Here is a 26,900-nt window from a genome sequence, read left to right as displayed (position 1 = left end):
ATGCAGATTGAGGAAATGGAGCTCCACAGAGGTTAACTAAGAAGTCACGAAGCTAGTCAGTCGTAATCTCCTGACACCACCCTAATGCTTTTTCCATAAAAAAAAAAAATCTCCATAGTGCCATTACCGTATTATTCAGAGTTTAATAAATGAGTTTTCTGAATAACCCTGGTTTTTCTACACACAAAAAAAGTGGTATCTGTTAGCCAAGACTGGCATCTTGTACCCAACATCACCCTGTTGTTCTACAGGAAGTGTACATTGACTTCTACCAGAAGGACAAAGTGCAGAATAACTTGGCAGATATCATCACTGGGTTGAGGTTGGGGGAAAGAGGCAGGAGGAAACATCTGGTGTCACTCACAGAACTTGGTCAAGAAATATAGCCCCAGGAAGAAAAAGAGAAGTGACAGGAAACAATTTCTGTTTAATATTACACTGTAAAATTAACTTATATATAGGACTTCTGACACTTCATATTACACATTTTCCATTATTTCTGGCCACTATATAATTCACACCTGCATCTCCACTTGATTATGGGATATGTGCACATCAGAATTCTTCTGATGGCGAGACCACTCTTGCAAACACGTGGATCAGAATTGCAAGAAGTTGGGGTGATGCTGTGGCGCAGTAGGTTAAGTCTCTGCCTGTGGCACCAGCATCCCATATGGACACCAGTTCCAGTCCTGGCTGTTCCACTTCTGATCCAGTCCCCTGCTGATGGCTTGGGAAAGCAGTGGAAGATGGCCCAAGTGCTTGGGCCCCTGCACCCATGCGAGAGACCCAGAAGAAGCTCCTGGCTCCTGGCTTCAGATCAGCCCAGCTCCTGCCTTGGAGCAATTGGGGAATAAACCAGCAGATGGAAGATCTCTCTCGGTCTCTCCCTCTCTGTCTGTAACTCTGCCTCTAAAATAAATAAATAAATCCTTTAAAACACACACATACACACACACACACACACACACACGAGGCCAGCACTGTGGCACAGCGGGTTAACACGCTGGCCTGAAGCGCCAGCATCCCATATGGGCGCCGGTTCTAGTCCCGGCTACTCCCCTTCCAATCCAGCTCTCTGCTATGGCCTGGGAAAGCAGTGGAAGACAGCCCAAGTCCTTGGGCTCCTGCACCCACGTGGGAGACCCAGAAGAAGCTCCTGCTTCTGGCTTCGGATCGGCACAGCTCCAACCGTTTCGGCCAACTGGGGAGTGAACCATCGGATGGAAGACCTCTCTCTCTCTGTCTCTCTCTCTCTCTCTCTCTCTCTCTCTCTGCTTCTCCTTTCTCTGTGTAACTCTGACTTTCAAATAAATAAATCTTTAAAAAATAAAAAAAAGAAGTTTGCAAAATTTGAGTAAAATCACTTGCACAAATCATTCCAACGAGTAGATCCCTCTCTGCCTCCTCCCATCTTCCAGCCCCTAATCAGGGATGCTCATATTTTGTGCAGCAGAGAGGGAAACTTAAAACTGTACACAGAAGGGGGAAAATATTGCATGGGGGCACAAAAAAGGCAGAAATTATCCAAGTGGTTTTTGAGATAAACGTTTTTAGAAGGTGAAGGTGGTTAGGGTGGAGTATGGAAAACGGAGGAGGACGAAATGGAGAAGACAAGTGAGAAAGAGGACATGGTCACCTCAGTCACCCACTGAGAGGCCCAAGGGAGCACTGCCCCAGGTCACTAATCCTCCCTCCGCCCCGGCCAGGGGATCCTCAGCAGAGCGTGCTGTGACTGGGCTAGAGCCCGAGCCTTCTCCAGCAGAGAAGGCTGCTCTGGGCTGTGCTTGGGGCAGGGGCTAAGGCGCCAGCACTCACCTCATCTAGAGAGTCAGTCCTATTTCTTAAAATGTGGATTTAAGTCATTAAAATGAGCATAGAAACAGCAGATGGCAGGCGTTTGGCACAGTTTTAATATACTGCTTGAGATGCCCACATCCCATATCAGAGTGCCTAGGTTTGAGTCCTATGTTCAATTCCAATTCCAACTTCCTGCTAATGATCACCCTAGGAGGCAGCAGGTGATAGGCTGATACTTGGGTCCCTGCCACCCACGCAGGAGACTGGATTAAATTGCAGGCTTTTGGCCCTGGCCTTTCCCAGCCTGGGCTATTGCAGGCATTTGAGGAGTAAACCAGCAGATAGAAGATTTCTGTCAGTCTGTCTGTCTTTGTTTTTCTCTCTCCTCTTTTTCAAATAAATTTTTTTTTTTTATTTTTTATTTTTTTTATTTTTTTTATTTTTGACAGGCAGAGTGGACAGTGAGAGAGAGACAGAGAGAGAAAGGTCTTCCTTTGCCGTTGGATCACCCTCCAATGGCCGCCGCTGCAGCCGGCGCACCGCGCTGATCCGATGGCAGGAGCCAGGATCTAGGTGCTTTTTCCTGGTCTCCCATGGGGTGCAGGGCCCAAGCACCTGGGCCATCCTCCACTGCACTCCCTGGCCATAGCAGAGAGCTGGCCTGGAAGAGGGGCAACCGGGACAGAATCCGGCGCCCCAACCGGGACTAGAACCCGGTGTGCCGGCGCCGCAAGGTGGAGGATTAGCCTATTGAGCCACGGCGCCGGCTTCAAATAAATTTTTTAAAACAAAATAACTAGAAAGTAATATATCAGAATGTTACAGCTGATTGCATTCCATGAAAAAAATTACATAAAATTTGTGGTTTTCCTTTTACATTTTTCTGTATTTCCCAAAATTTTTGTAGAAGAATTTTCACCATAAAACTTGTCTATGCTATATAAAGTGGAATGAGCAGGATGCAAAATTGATATACTATGTGAATCTACCTGTATGGCAAAAGATTAGAAATATTAATATAAAATTATTAATAATCTTAATTTTTCTCTAAAATTTTCTGTATTTAAAGCAATAAATATACCAATTTTTTAACAAAATGAGTTGTCCATTAAAAATCATGAACCACAATTATCTCTGCTAACATAAAAAGATGATCACATACATCCTTTTTTTTTTTAAGATTTATTTATGGGGGGAAAGGCTGGCACAGCGGGTTAAAGCCTGCTTTCTAAAGCTTGCAGCTTTTTTTAAGGTTTATTTTATTTATTTTTAAAGATTTTTATTTATTTATTTGACAGGTAGAGTTACAGACAATGAGAGAGACAGAGAGAAAGGTCTTCCTCCCATTGGTTCACTCCAGAAAATGGCCGCTATGGCCGAAGCTGCGCCGATCCGAAGCCAGGAGCCAGGTGTCTCCTCCTGGTCTCCCATGTGGGTGCAGGAGCCCAAGCACTTGGGCCATCCTCCACTGCCTTCCCTGGCCACAGCAGAGAGCTGGACTGGAAGAGGAGCAACTGGGACTAGAACCGGGTGCCTATATGGGATGTCGGCGCTGCAGGCGGAGGATTAACCTAGTGCGCCACAGCGCCGGCCCCCAAGGTTTATTTTATTTATTTGAAAGACAGGGTTGCAGAGAGAGAGAGATTGAGATCCTCCATGGAGCTGGCGCTGTGGCACAGAGGGTTAAAGCCCTGGCCTGAAGCACTGGCATCCCAGGGCGCCAGTTCTAGTCCCAGCTGCTCCTCTTCCAATCCAGCTCTCTGCTATGGCCTGGGAAAGCAGTGGAAGATAGCCCAAGTCCTTGGGCCCCTGCACCCACGTAGGAGACTCAGAAGAAGTTCTTGGCTCCTGGCTTTGGATTGGCCCAGCTCTGGCCGTTGTGGCCATCTGGGGAGTGAACCAGCCGATGGAAGACCTCTCTGTCTCTACCTCTTTCTGTAACTCTGTATTGCAAATAAATAAAAGTAAATATTAAAGAGAGAGAGAGAGAGAAGGAGAGAGAGAGAGAGAGATCTTCCATTTGCTGTAAGACTTCCCAAAGGCTGGGCCAGGCCGACTTTACGAGGCAGGAGCTTCATCTGGGTCTCTCACATGGGTTCAGGGGCCCAAGCAGTTGGGCCATTTGTCACTGCTTTCTCAGGCACATTAGCAGAGAGCTGGATCTGAAGTGGAGCAGCCAGGGCTCGAACTGGACCCAATTTCTAAGAGTGATCCTAAGGTATAATGATGACAGTCTGGATGTGGAGAATATATTTTAATATTTTATTACTTTTTTTCAATGGTCATATAATAAAACATAAAGAAACACTTCACTTCATTTTGAAAAAAAGAGAATTGGATGACCTGGGGGCTTGTCAAACATGAGTTCATTTTCATTCTTCACATTCCACCTGTAGTGGGAGAAATCTTATAAACTACAAACCCAGGAAGCTGCTAATAATCAGCTTCTATTTATGCAAAAAAAAAAAATGTGTACTATGAGGTGCTAAAGACAGGGGCCCTTTAAGAGAGCCCTCATCCTTGTGCAGTGTGGCTGTGAACAAATTATGCAGTTTCCCTCTTGACGTCAGTCTCCTTACCTCTACATAGGGAATGCTACAAAAAGATCACTGGACTGGAACGAAAGAATAAATCTAACAAAGTGAAGGAAAAATGTTTGGAATGTAACCTACTGGCTGCAACTGGTATTTGTATCAGTAGAACCACAAGCCAAACTGTCCATTCTGGGTTTACTTCCTAGGACTGGAGGTTTAAATGATGTGGGCGTAAGCACTTTAAATGTAAAATATTGAAGTATTACATGAAATTGAGCGAGCCAAGGACATCCATTCCTATTAAAAACTACACAAAGTCAGCCAGCAGTGCCAAACAGCATGTGTTCAAAAGCCAAGGCAGATGACGAGGTTGCAGAGCTTGGGAAGAGGGAAGAGGCAAGGGTGGGCTTGCCTGGGAGGCCCAGAGATGCTTTCCAGGAAACCTGGCCCCAGGCCCAGAATGATCTTCCACAGGGTTTGTGAACAGGCTAGTTGGGGAAACAGCACGTAAGGACAACATCATCTAAGAGCTGTATGCAGCTACAAGATCCTGACTCTTCTTTACTCTCTCATTTTCTCTTCTGATCACAAAAACACACCTAGATGTGACCCCAGGAAAAGCAAATGCATGGGAAGGTGTACGTGGAGGGGCATTGTCTCCAGGAAGTAAATAGGTGAGGCTGAAGAGAAAGCTTTCACTTTCAACATCCACCTGAAACACGATGGGAAAGGACCAGAACTCCCATGTCAGGTTTTCTCCGGTTCCTCTGCCCTATTACCCTGCCCAAGAGATATAAAAATGGGGAAGTACCAGCCTCTTGCACTAGCTTTTCTTCAGGACAGAGTGTCTGGTCTGAGGCCTGTTTTCTCCTACTGTGGTGAATGGAACAATGCAAATAAAACCTAATGGACTGTCTGTCTTTATCTCCTGTCCCTTGGCCCGGATGGATACACTTGGAAATAGTTCAAGCTCCCCCCCTTCTTTTCTTGGCTCTTGGTTTACCAGACCCAGAGTCAAAATCTTCTGAGTAAACACCATCTGCTTACCTCTCTTTCATGTAAAAAAATGAAAACCCATAGTTTCTCTCCTTTTATTTTTTTAAGGATTTATTTTTTTTTTATTTGAAAGGCAGAATTGCAAAGAGAGAAATTCCCAACAGAGAGATCCCACATTTGCTGGTTCACTCCCCAAATGACCACAATGGCCTGAGCTGGCCTAATCCAAAGCCAGGAGCCAGGAGCCAGGAGCCTCCTCTGGATCTCCCAAGTGGATGTAGGGGCCCAAGAACGTGGGTCATCTTCTGCTGCTTTCCCAGATGCATTGGCAGGGAGCTGTTCTGGGAGTGGAGCAGCCAGCCCTGGATAGGATGCTGGCCCCGCGTTACCCTCTGTGCCATGGCACTGGCCTCTCTCCTTTTATTGTAATCATTCTTGTTACTCTTTCTGCCATCTGGATCCCAATGCATATAAAGTCTTGCTGTCACATCTCAGGGAAAGGTGAGAAAAAAAGGTAGAAAAGGGGGAACAAATATTTAGTGAACTCTCCAGTGTGGAAGGTGTCAATATTATGTACTTTGATTCACTTAATCCTTAGAACAAAGTGAGATTATTATTATTATTATTATTTTAAAGATTTATTTATTTGAGAGATAGAGTTACAGAAAGAAGGAGAGACAGAGAAAAATGTCTTCCATCTGCTGGTTCACTGCCTAGATGGCCGCAATGGCTGGAGCTGTGCTGGTCTGAAGCCAGGATCCAGGAGCTTCTTCCAGGTCTCCCACGTGGGCCATCTTCCAGTGCTTCCCCAGGCCATAGCAGAGAACTGGATTAGAAGAAGGCTGCTGGGATACGGACAGGCTCCCATATGGGATGCTGGCGCCTCAGGTGGAGCCTTCGTGTACTACGCTGCAGTGCCGGCCCCGATATTATTATTATTTTTCACATACACAGATTGAGAGTTTAAATACTGTGTTCTTATGGAGTAGGTGTTTGGCGAGATTATTGAGACATCACTTGGAATGCCTGTATTTTATATCTGTGTCTAGGTTCAGTTCCTAACTCTGGTTCCCATTCCAGCTTCCTGCTAATGCATACATTGGAAGGAAGCAGGTGATGGCTCAAGTAGGCAGGTCCTTGTTACCCATGTGGGAGGTCTAGGTTGAGTTCTAGTCTCTTGGCTTGGTCCAGCCCCAGCTGTGACAGGCTTTTGAGGAGTGAACCAGTGGGTAGAGGATCTCTGTCTCCCTTTGTTTCTGTCTCTCTACCCTTCAAACTAAAAAAAGGGAAAAAAAAAAAAAAACTTCCCCAAAATACCGTTTGAGACACAGATCTTGAGATAGCTTAGATTTAAGCCCAGAATTCAGAAAAAAACCTGTGGGACACCCTCCTCTTTACTCCAAATTTCTTCCTGTTCTAAGGATGTTATCTTTTCACCATGTTGAGGCTGATTTTGATTCTAGGGAACCATCATTACTGATTGTTATTGGGTTCCTTGGATGATTTTCTAGATCCTTTTAGAGGAGACTGAGCTAATAAGTAATAATATTAATGCTTTGAACTTCTATAATAACTTACAGTTTTTCAACATATCCATATATTCTCTCATCTTGGGAAAAAAAGCTCACATTTATTTATTTTTTAATAGCTTTATTATCTTTCCAAGAGTCATTGCATGCTTATTGCAAATTAAGTTAATCAAGATAGAAAATTATGAAGGAGAAAGTAGAAATCCCCCATGCCACTACCCAGAGATAACCACTATTAATCTTTCAGTAAATGTGTTTTTCATCTGCTGCTTCATTTGTGTAATTTGAATAAATGGATTAATATTCTACTCCTCTAGCCTGCGTGTTTTTTCACTCAGAGTATGTTGACAACAGTTTTCCATGTAAATAAATACAGATTTGCCTCAACATTTTAAATAAGTGTATAATTTTCTGATTTAAAGATGTATCTTAACCAGTATCCTGTTTATCTTAACATCTAAGTTTTCATCTATCTGAAAGAGTAAGAGAGAGAGAGAGAGAGAGAGAGAGAGCGAGCTCTCCTCTATTCACTGGGTCATTCCCCCAAATGCCTCTAGCAGTCAGGACCTGTGTCTTGCAGCCAGGAACCTCACTCACATGGGTGGCAGGGGCCCGAGCACTTGAGCTATCACTTGCTGCCTCCCAGGGTACATTAGCAGGAAGCTGAATAGAAAATGAAGTAGCTGAGACTCAAACCAGCACTCCAAAATGGGGAATGCAAGAGTCCCAAGAGGCGGCTTAACTCTGCACCATGATGCCTGCCCCAGCCAGTCTCCTATTGATGACAGTGTTTCATCGTCATAAGAAATTATCAGCCCCAATTTAAAGATTCTAGAACTGAAGCTCTGAGAAGCTAAATGACTGCTTTTTTCAAAATTCAGGTCTGTAACTAAGCTGATTAGACCAAACCCCATAATTTCTGACTGTAAACAGTGCTCTTTCCAACTAAACCACACAAATAAGAAGCTGTAATATGGACTTGACATACGAACTGCTCCATTTCTTGAAAAATTAAACCTATATTTACAATAAAACTCAGCCATCCCACTCATACATATTTACCCAAAATAAACTAAAGCATATGTCCATACAAATACTTTCATATGAATGTTCATAGCAGCTTTATTTGTAGTAATCAAAAAACTTAAATGTTCATCAATATATTAAAGGATAGGGGCCAGCGCTGTGGCATAGCAGGTAAAGTTGCTGCCTGCAGTGCTGGCATCCCATATGGGAGCAGGTTCGAGTCCTGGCTACATCACTTCCCATCCAGCTCTCTGCTAAGGCCTGGGAAAGCAGTAGATGATGACTCAAGTCCTTAGGCCTCTGCACCCATGTAGGAGCCCTGGAGGAAGCTCCTGTCTCCTGGCTTCGGATCGGCACAGCTCCAGCCGTTGCCGCCATTTGGGGAGTGAACCAGTGGATGGAAGACCTCTCTCGCTGCCTCTCCTTCTCTCTCAGTGTAACTCTGACTTTCAAATAAATAAATAAATCTTTAAATAAATAAATAAATCTTTAAAGATAAACAAATTGTGACAGAGCCAAGAGCAGAAGCTTGGTCCAGCAGTTAAGATGCCTGAATCTCACATTGGAGTTCTTGGGTTTGATTCCCACTGCTGGCTACTGACTCCAGTTTCCTGCTAATTTGTACCATTAGAGGCCGTGGTGATGGCTCAAATGTTTGGGTCCTTGCCACTCACGTGGCAGACTTGGATTGAGTATCTGGCTGAATTCATCTCCAACGAAGATTGGAGATTGAACTAGCCAGTGGAAGCGCTCTCTCTCTTTCTCTCTCTTTTAAATAGATAATTTTTTTGAAATGGTGATAGGAGTGTGCATTTGATACAGTGGTTAAGATACTGCTTGGGACACCTGCACCCCATATGAAATCCCAACTCTACTTCCTATACTTCCCCCTAATGTACACCCTGGAAAGCAGCAAATGATGGCCTAAGTACTTGGGTTCCTATCACCCACAGGGGAGTCCCATATCTAGTTCCTGGCTCCTGGCTTCAGCCTGGCCCAGCCCCAGCTATTGCTGCCATTTGGGCTGTAAGCCAGCACACAGAAGATCTTTCTGTGTTTTTCAAGTAAATAAAAACAATCAAACAAAAATATATACCAAAAATGAAACATTGAATTGAGCAAAAAAAGCAGGCACAAATAAATGTGTGCTGTATCATTCCACTCCTATGAAGATAAGAATAGGCAAAACTGGGGCAGCTGCCTGGGTACTGGCATCCCATAGCAGAGCGCCTGCTTGAGTCTCAGCTGCCCTGCTTGCATTCTGGCTTCCTGCTGATGCCACCCTGGGAGGCGTCAGAAGATGGCCTCTGCCACTCATGTGGGAGAACAGGATGGCTCTCCTGGCTTTGGCCTGGCCCAGACCAGCTGTTGTGGCCACTGGGGAGGGAACCAGACCTCTCCCTCTCTGTTGCTCTGCCTTTCAAATAAATAAGTCTAAGAACAGGCAAAAGTAAGATACAGTGATGCCTGGGATTGCTGACAGCTTGATTGTCAAAGAGGGATTGGCTGGAAAGTGTGTTAGTTGATGGAATTGTTCTATATCTAACTGTGCTAATGCTGTATGTTTTTTCAAAATGCATCAAATTGTATGTATTAAATGAATGGGTGACTTTTATTGTATGTAATTATATCTTAAGAAAGAGTGCTTTTTTTTAACTGACCCTTTTGTTACAATTGTGTTGTACATGGCAGAGATAAACATTTGGCATAAATCATAAAGAACTCTCAGTGAATATGTTACTATATATTTTGTTTGAATATGTAAAAGGATAGTGAGCACCCAGCTGTTTTTTTTTTTCCACTAGCAGGTTGATAAAGTTGTATACATGGACTAAACCATGAGGAGATGAGACACCTGTAAGTGGTAGATGCTGATGGGGTTTGCTGCTCCGGATGGCCATTGGACAAGTAGTGGGGCCCTCAACAGTAGGGTCTAGGCAGGCATTAGGGTAAGAACAAGGCCTCAGGGACGTAGCCCTGCCCAGCAACTATCTGTCACACATGTCAGAAGCTCTTGCCACTCTTCCACACACAACAATGTTGAAGGGTTCTATGGGAAATGAAACCTTTGTGTCAAGAATAGATTTTCATTCCCACCAACAGTGGGTTAGTGTCCCTTTTTCCCCACATCCTCTCCAGCATCTATTGTTGGTACATTTCTGAATGTGAGCCATTCTAACCGGGGTGAGGTGAAACCTCATTGTGGTTTTGATTTGCATTTCCCTGATTGCTAGTGATCTTGAACATTTTTTCATGTGTCTGTTGGCCATTTGGATTTCCTCTTTTGAAAAATGTCTATTGAGGTCCTTGGCCCATCTCTTAAGTGGGTTGTTTGTTTTGATGTTGTGGAGTTTCTTGATTTCTTTGTAGATTCTGGTTATCAACCCTTTATCTGTTGCATAGTTTGCAAATATTTTTTCCCATTCTGTCGGTTGCCTCTTCACTTTCCTGACTGTTTCTTTTGCAGTACAGAAACTTCTCAATTTGATGCAATCCCAAATGTTAATTTTAGCTTTGACTGCCTGTGCATCTGGGGTATTTTCCAAGAAGTCTTTGCCGATACCTATATCTTGCAGGGTTTTTCCAATGCTCTCTAATAATTTGATGGTGTCGGGTCGTAGATTTAAGTCTTTAATCCATGTTGAGTGAATTTTTGTATAAGGTGAAAGGTAGGGGTCTTGCTTCATGATTCTGCATGTGGAAATCCAATTTACCCAGCACCATTTATTGAATAGACTGTCCTTACTCCAGGGATTGGTTTTGGATCCTTGATCAAATATAAGTTAGCTGTAGATGTTTGGATTGATTTCTGGTGTTTCAATTCTGTTCCATTGGTCTATCCATCTGTTTCTGTACCAGTACCATGCTGTTTTGATAACAACTGCTCTGTAGTATGTCCTGAAATCTGGTATTGTGATGCCTCCGGCTTTGTTTTTGTTGTACAAGATTGCTTTAGCTATTCGAGGTGACCAGGCAGCAGGTGAGTTTGGGTGACTCAGGGGCCCAGGGGAATTCCACTGGATTCATTTGTCTCCATTCTCACACCACAGAACCTTGAGGATGTTTTGAGGATTGTCTCAGTCTCTATGAAAAAGAGGAAATTAAGTGACTTTAAGGAATATACGAAGTGCATACTTGGAAAAGAGCAAAGCAAAACAAAACTGAAGGCCCGAAAAAGGACTTGCTGTATATCATTGTCTGAAACTGACAATGGCAGCCATTCTGTTGGCACCTCCAAAAGCAAATTGTTTCTTCCACAAAAGTGTAAGTGTGTGTGTGTGTGTGTGTGTGTGTGTGTGTATGAGAGAGAGGGAGAGAGAGAGAGAGAGAAAGAGAGAGAGAGAATGCACCAGATCCAAAATGAGATGGAGAAGATCATGATACAAGATGGTAAATGAATATTCCATCTCATACTAGGACTCTTTGGCCAAAAAGTAATAGGTTTATAATCAACACACTCTAGATGTATCCTTGTATATGTTATTTCTTTAAAAAATGTATTTTATTTGAAAGGCAAAGTCACAGAGAGAGGGGATGGAGAGTGACCATCCATCTGCAGGTTTACTCCACAAATGGTCACGTGGGTAAGGGCTGAGCAAGATCAAAGCAAAAAGCCTGGAACTCCATTCTGGGTCTCCCACATGGGTGCAGGGGCCCAACACTCAGGCCATCTTCTTCTGCTTTCCCAGGAACATTAACAGGCAGCTGGATTGGAGGCAGAGCAGCTGGGACTTGAACTGGTGCTTGTTTGGGATGCCGGTGTCAAAGGCGGCAGCTTATCCCACTGTGCCACAACGCCGGCATGCCTGTGTATGTTCTTAGGCCAGTTTTTTCCAGGCATAAGTACCTAGACTCCCTACATCAGAATCATGTAGGGAGAGAGGGATCTCATTAAAAGTACCCTTCTCTGGGCCCCAGACACCTGAAATCCAAGCCAGTATGTCTGGGAAGAAGTCCAGAAATCACCAGGTGATTCTTCTGTGCAATAAAGTTTGAGAATCATTAATTTAAGCAAACACAGTTATTTGTTTATTGATGGTTTGTGCAATAGTTCATCATGATTATAGATTAACAAATTAAACTATTTTTATTGGTATGTTTTAATTACATTTGACTCAAGAAAAGCAACTATGTGAAGAAAAAAAGAATTGTTGGGAAAACAAAACAAACTCATACTTTTTTAAAAAGATTTATTTATTTATGTGAAGGATGAGTTACAGAGAGGCAAAGGCAGAGAGAAAGAGGGGGGGGGGGACTTCTATCCACTTGTTCACTACCCAGATGGCTGCAAGGGCTGGAGCTGAGCCGATCTGAAGCTGTAAGCCAGAAGCTTCTTCTGAGTCTTCCACATGGGTGCAGGGGCCCAAGCACTTGGGCCATCTTCCCCTGTTTTCCCAGGCCATGGCAGAGAGCTGGATCAGAACTGGAGCAGTCAGGACTGGAACCAGCGCCCATACGGGATTCCAGCACTGCAGGAGACGGCTACGCCACAGTGTCGGCCTCAAACTCATGCTTTTTTTTAAATATTTATTTCTTTAGTTGAACAGTAGAGTGACACAAAGAGAGAACGAAAGAGAAAAGGAGAGAGATCTTCCATCAGCTGGTTCACTCCCCCAAATGGCTGCCATAGTCGAGGCTGGGCCAGGCTGAAGCCAGGAGCCAGGAACTCCATCTGGGTCTCCTATGTGGTGATAGGGGCCCAAGTACTTGGAGCATCTTCCATGGCCTTTCCAGATGTGTTAACAGGAAGCTAGATCAGAAGCAGAACAACTGGGACTCCAACTGGTGCTCCGACATGGGATGTGGATGTCCACGAAGGGACTTGACATGCTGCACCATGATACTTGCCCCAAAGGTGTATTATCTTAGCTTCCACATGTCAGCCTGGGAGGCAAAAGTCCCTGATCCAAACTATCTCATTTGCATATCAATAAGCAATTGTCTGTGTGGATTATTGGTCAGTCAGTTTGAAGTAATGGGCCTCCTTGGGGCCAAGTCATGATGCAGCACATTAAGCCACTGCTTATGACTCAGGCATCCCATATCAGAGTGCTGGTTTGAAGTCTCAGCTACTCCACTTCCAGTCCAGCTTCCTGCTAATGCATCCAGGAAGGCAGAGATTGATGGCTCAAGTACTTGGGTCCATGACATCTTTGGGGGAAGTCCCGGATGGAATTCCTGGCTCCTGGCTTCAACTTAACCCAGATCCGGCTATTGTGGGCATTTAAAGAGAAACCAGGGGCCAGTGCTGTGGCATAATGTGTAAAGCCACTGCCTGCAGTGCCAGCATCCCATAGGGGCACCGGTTCGAGACCCGGTTGCCCCACTTCTGGTCCAGCTCTCACCTATGGCCTTGGAAAGCAGTGGAAGATGGCCCAAGTGCTTGGGCCCCTGCACCCTCGTGGGAGACCTGGAAGAAGCTCCTGGCTCCTGGTTTCAGCTTGGCCCAGCCCTGGCCATTGTGGCCATCTGGGGAGTGAAGCAGCAGATCAAAGACCCTCTCTGTCTCTGTCTCTTTCTCTCTCTGCCTCTGCCTCTCTGTAACTCTGACTTTCAAATAAATAAATAAATCTTTTTTTTTTTTTTAAGTAAACCAGTGGATGGAAGACCTCTCTCTCTCTCTCTCTCATTGTGTCACTCTGCCTTTTAAATTAATAAATAAATATTTTAAAAGGGAGGGGTATTGTCATGGTGCCCAGGGGTTAAGCCACTGCCTGTGATGCCAACATTACATATCAAAGCAATGGTTCAAGTTCCAGCTGCTCTGCTTCTGATTCAGCTCCTTGTTAATGCACCAAGGAAAGCAGCAGAAGATGGTCCAAGTACTTGGGCCCCTGCCACTCATGTGGGAGACCAGAATAGAATTCTTGGCTGCTATCTTCAGCTTGGCTCATCTAGGCTGTTGTAGCCATTTGGGGATGATCATCTCTGTGTGTGTGTCCCTCTTTTTCTGTCTCTTTGCCCTTTTTTAAGAAAAATCTCATTGGTTTAGGGAAAAAAAGAATTAATTTGCTTGCTTGTTAATAGAGCCACTTGGCTGTTATATTTGTGTTACAAGAAAAGTCCAAAATCAAGTTAGTGCTGTCAAAGCACAGCCATATTAATCATAATTGAAATACCAATGTTACTTAAATTCTAAGAATCTTAGCACAGCAAAACACACATCACAAGAGAACCTCGCCTTTCCCAGGGCAATTGTGACATAAAATGTAGAAGTGGGGGCAGGTGTTGCACAGGGGTTAAGCCACAGCTTGGGACACCTGAATCCCACATAGGGGTAACTGGTTTGAGTCCCTGCTACACTGCGTTTCCTGCTAATGCACCTGAGAAGCAGCAGGTGATGGCCCATTTACTTGTTTACTGCCACACATATGGGAGACCTGGGTGGAGTTCTGATTTCCTGGCTTCAGCCTGGCCTAACTCTTGCTGTTGCAAAAATTCGGGGAGTGAACCAGTGGGTAGAAGATTCTCTGTCTTGGCCTTGCAAAGAAATTAATCTTTTTAAAAACATGGACATGCTGAACATATAACTATAAAGTGTTTTAGAAAAATAGTGTATTAACTCTTGATTTTCATAAAAAACCATATCTTTTAATTCCATTTTCCCATACTTTAAGTATAACTTTAAAATTCTTTAAAATTTATATATTGGAGAGGCAGAGAGGAGGAAAGAGAGAGATATCCCATCTGCTATCTTTCCATCTCTCTGTAATTCTGATTTTAAATCAATAAATAAATCTTTTTTTTTTAAAGATGCAGGGGTCAGGGCTGTGGCACAGAGAGTTAAAAATATGGCCTGTAGCATTGGCATCCCATGTGTGCACCAGTTCGAGGACTGGCTGCCCCGGTTCTGATCAACCTCCCTGCCTATTTACCTGGGAAAAACAGCAGAGAATGGCTCAGGTCCTTGGGCCCCTGCACCCATGTGGGAGACCTGAAAGAAGCTCCTGGATCCTGGCTTTGGCCTGGCCCAGTGTGGTCATTGCAATCATCTGGAGAGTGAACCAACAGATGAAAGATCTCTTTCTCTGTCTCTCCTTCTCTCTCTGTAACTCTGCCTTTCAAATAAATAAAATAAAAATCTCATAAAAAATGCAGACACAGCCTGAGACAGGTGATTGGACCACAGTGATGTAGTGAACAAATAACAATAAAATTCATATTTCTCACACCAACTTTTCAGATCAGACTTTTTTTTTAAAGATTTATTTATTTATTTGAAAGTCAGAGTTACACAGATAGAGGGAAAGACAAAGAGACAGATCTTGCATCCACTGATTCACTTTACAGATGACTGTAACAGCCAGGGCTGGGCCAGACTGAAGCCAGAAGCCAGGAGTCAGGAGCTTCTTCTGGGTCTCCCATGTATGTGGAAGGGGTCCAAGCACTTGTGCCATCTTCCAGTGTTCTTCTCAGGCCATTAGCAGGGAGCTGGATCAGAAGTGGTGCAGCCAGGACTCGAACTGGCGCCCATACAGGATGCTGGTGTCGCAGGTGGTGGCTCTACCTGCTGCTACACTTCCACAATGCTGGCCCTTCAAACCAGACTCTTAACTGTTATCCCAGTAATTAAAAATGGTATCTAGGTATCATAATCCATCTGATTTTTAAAAAAATTACGTATTTATTGGTTTGAAAGGCAGAATTACAGGGAGGCAGAGGCAGAGGCAGAGAGAGAGAGAGAGAGAGAGTCTGCTACCCGTTAGTTCACTCCTTAAATGGCTGCAACACCTGGAGCTGTGCTGATCCAAAGCCAGGAGCCTAGAGCTTCTGGGTCTCCCATGTGGCTGCAAAGGCCCAAGCACTTGGGCCATCTTCCACTACTTTCCCAGGCCGTCAGCAGGGAGCTGGATTGGAAGTGAAGCAGCCAGGACTCCAACCAGTGCCCATATGGGATGCCAGCATCTCAGGTGGAGGCTTAATCCATTATGGCACAGCACCAGCCTCTATTAGCCTGATATTATTTCTTCTGTTTAACTCTCTCTCCCTTTTTTTTTTTTTTTTTTTTGACAGGCAGAGTTAGACAGTGAGAGAGAGAGACAGAGAGAAAGGTCTTCCTTCTGTTGGTTCACTCCCCAATGGCTGCCAAGGCCAGCGCTGCGCCCATCCGAAGCCAGGAGCCAGGTGCCTCCTCTTGGTCTCCCATGCAGTTGCAGGGGCCCAAGCACTTGGGCCATCCTCCACTGCCTTCCCGGGCCACAGCAGAGAGCTGGACTGAAAGAGGGGCAACAGAAACAGAACTGGCGCCCCAACCGGAACTAGAACCCGGGGTACCAGCGCCGCAGGCGGAGGATTAGCCTAGTGAGCTGCGGCGCCGGCCCTGTTTAACTCTTAAAAATCGGTCTTTGTAATGCTTATGTTTTGTGTTTTATTGAATTTTTTTAAATTTGATGTTCTTTTCCCATGATTTTTCAGAATTAAAAATAGCAGTGACTTCCCCCCTAAAAGTCCTTAACTCTCCGAACGAGGTTTCTTGCCATAAAAAGTGAAGTTTCATTTCTTAGCTCCTCTCTAGGGAAGCCCCTGAAGGTCAAGACAACCACTGTGGCTTTTAAGCAAAGCCAACCTGTATATCTTCTGCAGTCATTCTGCTCCAATGACACACTCACCTTGCCACACAGTTCCCCAAGGGTTGAATTACACATAACTATTTATTGACCTGGTGGATTGTTTGAGTCACAAGCGTGTGAGCAAAAGCACCATAGAAAGGGCTGGTGCTGTGGCATAGCAGGTAAAGTCACTACCTGCAGTGCCGGCATCCCATAAGTGTGCTGGTTCCAGTCCCGACTGCTCCACTTCCAATCCAGCCTCTTGTTAATGTGCCTGGGAAAGCAGTGGAAGATGACCCAAGTCCTTGGGCCCCTGCACCCATGTGGGAGACCCGGAAGAAGCTCCTGGATCCTGGCTTCAGATTGGCCCAGCTCTGGATGCTGTGGCCATCTGTAAAGTGAAGAAGTGGATGGAAGACTCTCTCTCTCTGTGTCTCTGCTTCTGCCTCTTTGTAAACTCTGCCTTTCAAATAAATAAATAAATCTTTTAAAAAATAAAATAAAAGGGGCCAGTACTATGGCATAGCAGGTAAAGCCGCTGCCTGCAGTGCCAGCATTCCATATGGGCACTGGCTTAAGTTCCGGCAGCTCTATTTCTGAAACAGCTCTCTGCCATGGCCTGGGAAAGCAGTAGAAGATGGCCCAAGTCCTTGGGCATCTGCACCCACGTGGGAGACCCAGAGCTCCTGGCTCCTGACTTTGGACCAGCGAAGCTCCGGCTGTTGTGAACAACTAGGGGGTGAACCAGTGGATGGAAGACCTCTCTCTCTCTCTCTGCCTCTCCTTCTCTCTCTGTGTAACTCTGACTTTCAACTAAATAAATATTTAAAAATAAATAAATGAACAAATAAATAAATAAAAAGGTTAAAAAAAAACCTCCATGGAAGAAAAAGTCTCAGAGCAATCTCAGACATTCAGAATTGGAGCAAACCTCAGTGAGGATTGGCTCTGACATTCTCTCTACCATGGTGAATTACAGGATGGAGAACATTCAGTGAGGTTTCTATGGCCAAGGAGCCAGAAGCATACCTGAGCCCCAAATCCTGATGCTAACATACCACTGCCTTAGAAGACTTCTCAAGTGATTCTCAGCCAAAGGAGACTCAGTTTAGTGCTATTGTTGTTGCTTGCTCACGTTTTGCTAATTGAAATCTACTAGTTAAAAATGACATTACTGGGGGCCGGCGTCGTGGCTCTCTAGGTTAATCCTCCACCTGCAGCGCCAGCATCCCATATGAGCACTGGGTTCTAATCCCAGTTGCTTCTCTTCCAATCCAGCTCTCTGCTGTGCCCCGGGAAGGCAGTGGAGGATGGCCCAAGTGCTTGGGCACCTGCACCTGCATGGGAGACCAGGAGGAAGCACCCGGCTTCTGGCTTCGGACGGGCACAGCGCTGGCCTTGGCGGCCATTGGGGAGTGAACCAATGGAAGCAAGACCTTTCTCTCTGTCTCTCTCTCTCACTGTCTAACTCTGTCAAATAAAAAAAAAAATGACATTTCTTGCCTGTATTCAATGTGTGGCTCTGGCTCCTGGTTCTGATTCCTGACTCCAGCTTCCTGTTAATACAGACTCTGAGAGGCAACAGTGATGGCTAAAGCAATTGGATACCCAGTCCTCTATGGGAGACAGGGATTGAGTTCCTCACTCCTGATTTTGATGCCCAGCTCAGCCCAGGGCTGTTATGTGCTTTTGGGGAGTGAACCAGCAGATGGAAGAGTTTGGTTTTTTTTTTTCTCTCTCTCTAAAGGCAGACTGATAGGAGAGAGAGAGAGAGAGAGAGAGAGAGAGAGAGAGAGAGAGAGAGAAAACACGTGAGAATGAGTTCTTCCATCTTCTAGTTCACTCCCGAAATGGCTGCAACAACTGGGGCTGGTCCAGGACAAAGTGAAGAGCCAGAAACTCCAGTTGGTTTCCACATGGGTGGCAGGAACTCAAGTACTTGGGACATCACCTGCTGCTTCATAGGTGCTTTAGCAGGGAGACAGATTGGAAGCAGAGTAGCCTGGACTCAGTACTCTGATATAGGATGCAGGCACTCCAAGTGATGATTTAACCCACTGTACCACAATGCCCACTTCAATAAATACTTTTTTTCAAAGATACTACTTGGACTGGCATTGTGGCATAGTAGGCTAAGCCTCCGCCTGCAGTGCCTACGTCTGATATGGGTGCTGGTATGTCCTGGCTGCTCCTCTTCCAATCCAGCTCTGCTATGGCCTGGGAAAGCAGTAGAGATGGCCTAGGTCCTAGGGCCCCTGAACCCGCATGGGAGACCCGACAGAAGCTCCTGGCTCCTGGCTTTAGGTCGGCCTAGCTCCAGCCATTGTGGCCATTTGGGGAGTGAACCAGCAGATGGAAGACCTTTCTCTCTGTAACTCTACCTCTAAAATAAATTTTTAAAAATATTTTTATTTCTTTATTTGACAGAGTTACAGACAGTGAGAGAGAGAGACCGAGAGAAGGGTCTTCCATCCGATGGTTCACCTCCCGAATGGCCATAATGGCTGGAGCTACGCCGATCCAAACCAGGAGCCAGGTGCCTATTCCTGGTCCCCCATGCGAGTGCAGGGGCCCAAGCACCTGGACCATCCTCCACTGCCTTCCCGGGCCACAGCAGAGAGCTGGACTGGAAGAGGAGCAACCAGGACTAGAACCCAGTGCGGGTGGAGGATTAACCTAGTGCGCCATGGCGCCGGCCCCCTGAAATAAAATTTAAAAAGATATTGCTGGCATATTCTTGCAGTGGAATATTATATAACTATTAAGTTGTATGAAACGAGGCTGACATGTGGCACAGTGGGTTAAGACCAACACCTGCAATGCTGGCATCCCATATGGGTGCCAGTTCTTGTCCTGGCTGCTTCACTTCCAATACAGCTCCCTGATAATGGCCTAGGAAAGCAACGAAAGATGGCCTAAGCACTTGGGTCTCTGCTACCCATGTGGGAGACCCTGAAAGAATTCCAGGATCCTGGCTTCAGTCTGGTCTAGCCCTGGCTGTTGTGTCCATTTGGGAAGTGAACCAGCAGATGGAAGATTCTCTAACTCTGACTTTCAAAATAAACAAATAAATCTTTAAAAATGAATAAATAAAAAATAAAAGTTATATAAAATATTAAGTTTTAAAGGGTTAACTAAAATAGGTACAGTATTTGAAGAGTATGCAAATACTAGCATATGTAATAATATGGTAATAAACTTTATATCTCTGGGCAGTAACATTATATGTGATTTTTTAAAAATTTTTTAAAAGATTTTATTTATTTATTTTCAGAGGTGGAGTTACAGTGAGAGGGAGAGACAGAGAGAAAAGTCCTCCATCCACAGATTCACTCCCCAGATGGCCACAATGGCTGGCACTGAGCTGATCCGAAGCCAGGAGCCAGGAGCTTCTTCTGGGTCTCCCACAAGGGTGCAGGGGCCCAATCACTTGGGCCATCTTCCACTGTTTTCCCAGGCCATAGCAGAGAGCTGGCTCGAAAGAGGAGCAGCTGGGACTCAAACAAGAGCCCATGTGGGATGCCGGCGCCACAGACAGAGGATTACCTACTGCGCCACATCGCTAGCTCCAGGATCTTAACATTTATATTGCAAATGCAGAGTGACAGAGAGAGGGAGAAGCAGATAGAGGGAGAGAGAGAGAGAGAGAGAATCTTCCATCCACTGGTTCACTTCCCAAATGGCAACAACAGCTGGGACTAGGCTAGCTGAAGCCAGGAGTTCCACACAGATCTCCCTCACTGGTGGCAAGGATCCAGACACTTGGTCCATTATCTTATGCCTTCCCAGGCCCATTATCAGGAAGCTGGATTAGCTGGATTGGTAGTGAAGCAGCTGAGACTGAAACTTGCACTCCAATATGGAACACAGGCATTCCAAGGGGTAGCTTAACTATCTAGCTGTACCACAGTGCCCACCGTTCCATGAGCTTTCCAAAGTACCCTCATACATAGCACTAGAGAGGAGAACAAACTATTGCAACCCTTCGAGTACAACAAAATGGCAGAAATGTGACTCTGATCTCTCAGGATTTTTCTTCAGAAAAATTGGGAAAGAAACTGGGGATGGTGTTGTGGCATAGTGGGTAAAGCTACCACCTGCAATGCTAGCATCCCATGTGGGCACAAGTTCGAGCCTCCGCTGCTTCATTTCTATCCAGTTACCTAGTGGCCTGGAAAAAGCAGAAGATGGCCCAAGTGCTTGGGCCCATGCCACCCATGTGGGGGACCTGGATGAAGCTCCTGGCTCCTGCCTTTGGCCTTGCCTAGCCCCAGCCATTGTGACCATCTGGGGAGTGAACCAGTGGGTGGAAGATCTTTCTCTGTTTCTGTCCCTCTCTATATATAACTGCCTTTCAAATCAATCAATCAATCAATCTAAAAAAAAAAAAAACAAAAAACAGAAAGAGACAGAAGCTTCCTTTCCACCTCTTTGCTGTCAGGGCTCTGTATCTCTTCACAAAGCTTGAGCCTCCAAATCGTCATCTCTTCCTTCCCAGGGGCCCAGTCCATACCCTGTTCCTTCTTGGAGCTGAAGCATTAGTGGAAGATTGAGATGTTACCTGGAAAAAGTCAAATGTCTTTTCCCCATGAGCAATTGCATTCTGAAAAGGGATTTACAGAAATATTTTGGGAGGAAAAAAGGGAGATTAGAAAAAAAATGAGTTGCATTTCAAATGACTGTCAGTTTCCCAAAAATGTTAGAGGAAGTTCCAGGAAGCTTAACTGAAACTTACAAGCAAACCAAACCACTTACTGTGTTCTCACAGCTTTATATCCTTTGAGTCTCATAACAAACCCTGTGAGGAGTTCTAGTAAGTATTTTTCATAATTTTTATTTATGTATTTATTTATTTTCATTTATTTGAAAGGCAGAGAGACAGAGATCTTCTACCTGTTGAATAACTCCCCAAATGCCCACAGCACAGCAGCCCGAAGCCAGGAACCAGGAATTCAGTCTGGGTTTGCCATGTAATAGGCAGTGACCCAAGCACTGGAGTCATCCTGTGCTGCCTCCCAGGGTGTGCCTTAGCAGGATGTTGGAGTGGACAGCAGAACCGGACTCATATCAGGTACTCAGATATGGAAAATGGGCATCCCAAGCAGCGGCTTAACCCCAGTGCCAAATATCTTCCCTTGGGACATCATTTTACAAACCAGGAGACGCACAGAGAAGGTTAAGCAATTTTCTCAGGTTATGTAACTGGAAGTTGGAGGACTTAAAATAAATAGGAAGCTGGGTCACCTGATTCAAGGACTCATGTTGCATTGCTCTTCCAAAAAAGTCTTTTTCACCAAAAGGGTTTCATGATCCATTCTCCCAAAGAGCTAGTAGAGAGGGATTCAGTGCCCATATATGCAGATTTGTTTCCAGTAAGTTCTTTTTCTTTACCTTTTCTTTTAGTCCTGACTTCTGCTAAATCATTTCTTAACTATTTAGAAGATGCCAGTGGTGGCCGGCGCCGCGGCTCACTAGGCTAATCCTCCGCCTTGTGGCGTCGGCACACCTGGTTCTAGTCCCGGTCGGGGCGCCGGATTCTGTCCCGGTTGCCCCTCTTCCAGGCCAGCTCTCTGCTGTGGCCAGGGAGTGCAGTGGAGGATGGCCCAAGTACTTGGGCCCTGCACCCCATGGGGACCAGGATAAGTACCTGGCTCCTGCCATCGGATCAGCGCGGTGCGCCCGCCGCAGCGCACCGGCTGCGGTGGCCATTGGAGGGTGAACCAATGGCAAAAGGTGTGGGGAGCAATCCGGACTGGACTGAGTTACTGGAATTAAGACTTATTCTATGCATCTGCTCTCCCACAATATGGCGCTGGGAGAGAAGTAAACAGCTTCCACACAGCTGCCTCCAGTTCAACTAATAAACTGTAGGACTTGCTCCTGATTGGAGGAGAGCAGCGTACTCGGCGTGTGGGCAGCCGAGTTGGGATTGGCGGAGGAGGACTATAAAGGAGGAGAGAGACGGCATGCACCAGGAACATCTATGGGGAACATCTAAGGGAACCCGTGCAGCCCCCGAGAGAACCGGCCGGCGGTGTGCCGCTCCCCTGCGGAAGTGGGGAATGTGGCCAGGGGGAACTGCCCTTCCACGGAGGTGGAAGGGACAGTAGCCAACCCGGGAAGAACCAGCAGCAAACCCGGGGAGGGCCGAGCAGACGAAAGAACAGCGCAGGGTCCTGTGTCGTTCCTCCACGAAGAGGGGGAGCGACATAATGGTGCCGTGACTCGGATAGGAAACCTAGGACGGATAGCAAACTTAGGAGGGAAGAAACGGGAAGAAATGGGAAATTACCGGAGAGAGAGACTAGCAAACAGCCTAGGGAAAAGCCGGACGAAAAAGGTGCCGGAAGAAGCTATTGAAAGCCTAGGCATAGACTCGGATACGGACTACGGGGGGAAGCTGGGAGAATTCTCTAAGGTCAAAAGCGAAAGTGAAAGCTAGAACAAACAGACTCAGACGCGGACTGTGGGGAGAGGCCAGGAGAAATGAGGGAGGAATATTGTTGGAAGAAAACTTAGGGAAACATACCGGGTAGAGAAAAATGTTAGGGAAATTGAAGCCGCGGGGGGCAGGCCGAGGCGGATACGAAAGCCACTTTGGGATTCTCAAGTTAGCCCGGGAATAGGGGGCGAAAAGTTGAAACCAGAAGCTGAAACGTAAGCCAGGTTGGGATCCGTCTGATTAGCCCGGGGAGCAAAGGACGGGAAGCCAAACCGTGGGGCGGAGACGTATGCTGGGTTGAATTCGCCAGGCTAGCCTGGGGAACTTAGATTGAATGCTAGTGGCGGACACGTAAGCTACGCTGTGTTACTCGCGGAAGCCGCCGTGTGCAGAGAGAGCGTGCGGGGCACAAGTAGATAGGGAACGGGGCTGGCGCGAGGCTGTGGTGCAGACGCGAAGGGCGTGGAGACCGCGGAGCGCGCGAAGCCAAGCCGCGCAAAGCCGGGAAGCTGCGCAGATGAGAGAGGCGCGGGCTGAAGCGGCTCAGAGCCGGAAAGCTGCCGAGAAGCAGCCTCGGGGCGGAGCTGCCGGCAGGGCGAGGCGCCGGGAAGCTGCAGGGATAAGAGAAATGGAAGTTTAGAAATAAAATGAGAGAAATAAGAATGCTGGGAGATAGAAGTAAAATGGGAGAAATAGGAATGCCCGGAGATAGAGAAATAGAGAAAAATAAGGCCTCCCCTCAACATGGCAATGAGAGAGCTTGGATTCGGTCTGCCTGATTAGGGAAGTGGTGAGCACCTGCGGCGGCTAGCAGCTTATGCGCCGCAGGTCACCGAAGACAGGCACGAATTAACATCAGTAAGGCCTCCCCACAAAAAGGCAATGAGAAGGCTTGGATTCGGTTTGCCTGATAGGGCTTGTAAGCCCCTGCAGGCTCAACCAGAGCATGCGCTGCAGGGCACCGAACACAGGCACGCATCAGCGCCTAAAAACCTCCTCACAACATGGCGAAGAGAGGACCCGGATTCGGTTTGCCTGATTGATAGGACTTGTAAGAGCCTGTGGCAACTCTAGCAAGTAGAGCAGAGTGTGTGCCGCGGGACACCGAAGACAGGCGCGTATCAACGCCAAAAAATAAAAAGAAAGGGGGATCTGTGGGGAGCAATCCGGACTGGACTGAGTTACTGGAATTAAGACTTATTCTATGCATCTGCTCTCCCACAATATGGCGCTGGGAGAGAAGTAAACAGCTTCCGCACAGCTGCCTCCAGTTCAACTAATAAACTGTAGGACTTGCTCCTGATTGGAGGAGAGCAGCGTACTCGGCGTGTGGGCAGCCGAGTTGGGATTGGCGGAGGAGGACTATAAAGGAGGAGAGAGACGGCATGCACCAGGAACATCTATGGGGAACATCTAAGGGAACCCGTGCAGCCCCCGAGAGAACCGGCCGGCGGTGTGCCGCTCCCCTGCGGAAGTGGGGAATGTGGCCAGGGGGAACTGCCCTTCCACGGAGGTGGAAGGGACAGTAGCCAACCCGGGAAGAACCAGCAGCAAACCCGGGGAGGGCCGAGCAGACGAAAGAACAGCGCAGGGTCCTGTGTCGTTCCTCCACGAAGAGGGGGAGCGACAAAAAGGAAGACCTTTCTCTCTGTCTCTCTCTCTCTCTCACTGTCCACTCTGCCTGTCAAAAATAAAATAAAATAAAATAAAATAAAATAAAATAAAATAAAATAAAAAGATGCCAGTGGTAACCACAGACCACCATTTTTGATTTCAGTTTCTCCACACATGAATTTCCATTCCTTGTCATGGATGGTAGTGGTGGTGCCAAGGGGTGACTGGGGGAGAGCTTTAGCCTCCCTACCAACCAAGCCATTCCAAAAACCACATCATTTACATGAAAACAGTGCTAGCCAAATGTAGCTGCATACCCATTTTCTGCATTTCAGAGCTCCCACAAGTCAACACTCCAAAGGATATAATTTATGTGAAATAGAATGTAAGGTATGGCCCTGAAATTGTGCAATGATGGAACCGCCTAAACACCTTCTAGAGACTGAGCCTTCTAAGAAACTCCTTTACAGAGTTTTTGAGCTGCCTTTGATAAATGTTGGGAAAGTAGTACTCTCCAGATCCCAGCAGAAAGGAGTCAAGTCCATAGAGATCACTCAAGTAAGAGAGGAAATGGAATAGGGCCATAGGTTAAGACAGGTAAGGTGCAGAGTCCAAGAGGTCAGAGGGTGGCTCTGTAAATACAGCACAGTTAAGCAGGGCCTAACACTGATCCTGCACAGAGACTGTCTGGACTTTGGTCTTGCAGAAGGGGAGCAAAGCCATGAATCTACTCATGCTGATTTGAGCCACAGAAGTCAGAAGCCTGCATATAACCACCAAAGATACTAGGAGGACATCGAATGACCAAAAGCTGCTGCTTGACTTAAGACTTCAGTAAAAGTCACTATTTCTTTCAAGTAGATTCAAAATTTGATCCAACGTCTTGTGTTTTTATAGCATTGACAAATTTGCTAGTGTTTATTTAAAGGTTTATTTTATTTATTTTAAAGATAGAGTTATAGAGAGAGGTAGAGACAGGGAGAGAGGTCTTCCATCTGCTGGTTCACTCCCCAAATGACTGCAGTGGCCGACACTGGGCCTATCCAAAGCCAGGAGCCAGGAGCTTCTTCTGGGTCTCCCACGTGGATGCAGGGGCCCAAGCTCTTGGGCCATCTTCCACTGCTTTCCCAGGCACATTAGCTGGGAGCTGGATTGGAAGTGGAGCAGCTGAAACCTGAATTGGCACCCATACAGGACACTGGCACTGCAGGCCATGGCTTTAACTCACTGTGCCACAGTGCTGGCCCCAAATCTGCTAGCTTGTAAAACCAAGTGAACTCAGATATCCACTGTTCTATTAAAGGGTAAAATTACAATAATTTAATTTAAGGTACTTAATTGGCTTTGTGATTCTAGAATCAGGAAACACTTCATTCTGTAAAACAGAATAGGGAGGCAGCGCTGTGGCGTAGCAGGTAAAGCCACTGCCTGTCATGCCAGAATTCTATATGGGTGCCAGTTCGAGTCCTGGCTGCTCAACTTCCAATCCAGCTCTCTGCTATGGCTTGGGAAAGCAGAAGAAGATGACCCAAGTTCTTACGCCCCTGCACCCACGTGGGAGACCCAGAAGAAGCTCCTGGCTCCTGGCTTTGGATGGGCCCAGCTTTGGCTGTTGCAGCCATTTGGAGAGTGAACCAGTGGATAGAAGACCTCTCTCTTTCTCTGCCTCTGCCTCTCTTCTATACCTCTGCCTTTCAAATGAATAACTAAATCTATAAAAAAGAAAACACAGAGAATAGGTATTCCAATTAACTAAATAGAGGAACTTGGTTTATACAGAGAAGGGCTGAACAAAACAGCAACCAAAAAGAAAAAAAACCCATTGATTATTTCAAAATTACTTTAAGGGAAGTTGTTGGTTTAATAGTTAGGTGCTGGCATCCGATATTGCAATTGCCTGGGTTCAGTGTTAATCTCTGGTTCCTAATTCCAGCTTTCTGATAATGCAGACTCTGAGCTGTAGCAGTGATGATTCAAGAAATTGAAGTCCCGCTACTCATGTGGGAGACCTAGATTGAGTTCCTACCTCCTAGCATTGGCCGCAATCAGGGACTATGGCAGGTTTGGGGATTGAACCAATGGTCATTCTGTCTCTCTCTCCCCACCACCATCTCTTACATCAATCAATCAATCAACCAATCACAGTTACTTTATTTCTAAGGCAGGGACAAGGAGATAGAATAGACAAATAACTGATTAGTTCACATCAGGTTATTTTCAGATAGTTCTTCTGTGTGAAGATTAAAGTAGAGGGAACATTTTTGTCATACCAGTTGAAACCAACCTGTTTGGGGAATTTGGCTGTTACTGCTTTCTCTCCTGATTTCTGGGAAGGTAAGAGAAACAGCTTAGTTTCAACTTGCTGGTGTGGAACTTCAGTGTGAGTGGCTGCATTTTGATTTTTACTATG

At 46.0% G+C, this 26,900-nt stretch overlaps 1 protein-coding gene across 20 annotated transcripts in view; it reads left to right on the top strand.

Moving 5' to 3' along the window:
- SNRPC (small nuclear ribonucleoprotein polypeptide C) overlaps window positions 1–26,900 on the top strand; it is a 73,111-nt gene that overhangs the window by 12,894 nt on the left and 33,317 nt on the right. For 2 of the 20 annotated variants that reach the window (XR_011388701.1, XR_011388700.1), the window contains exon 3: window positions 18,862–26,824. The exons of the other annotated variants lie outside the window; for them this stretch is intronic. The gene's annotated coding sequence lies outside the window, so the exon portion shown is untranslated. The remainder of the gene's footprint in view (window positions 1–18,861; window positions 26,825–26,900) is intronic. 20 annotated transcript variants of the gene reach the window in all.

Source organism: Oryctolagus cuniculus, chromosome 5, assembly GCF_964237555.1.
Source record: "Oryctolagus cuniculus chromosome 5, mOryCun1.1, whole genome shotgun sequence".
Taxonomy (NCBI): domain Eukaryota; kingdom Metazoa; phylum Chordata; class Mammalia; order Lagomorpha; family Leporidae; genus Oryctolagus; species Oryctolagus cuniculus.
This window is presented reverse-complemented; position numbering and strand designations above follow the sequence as displayed.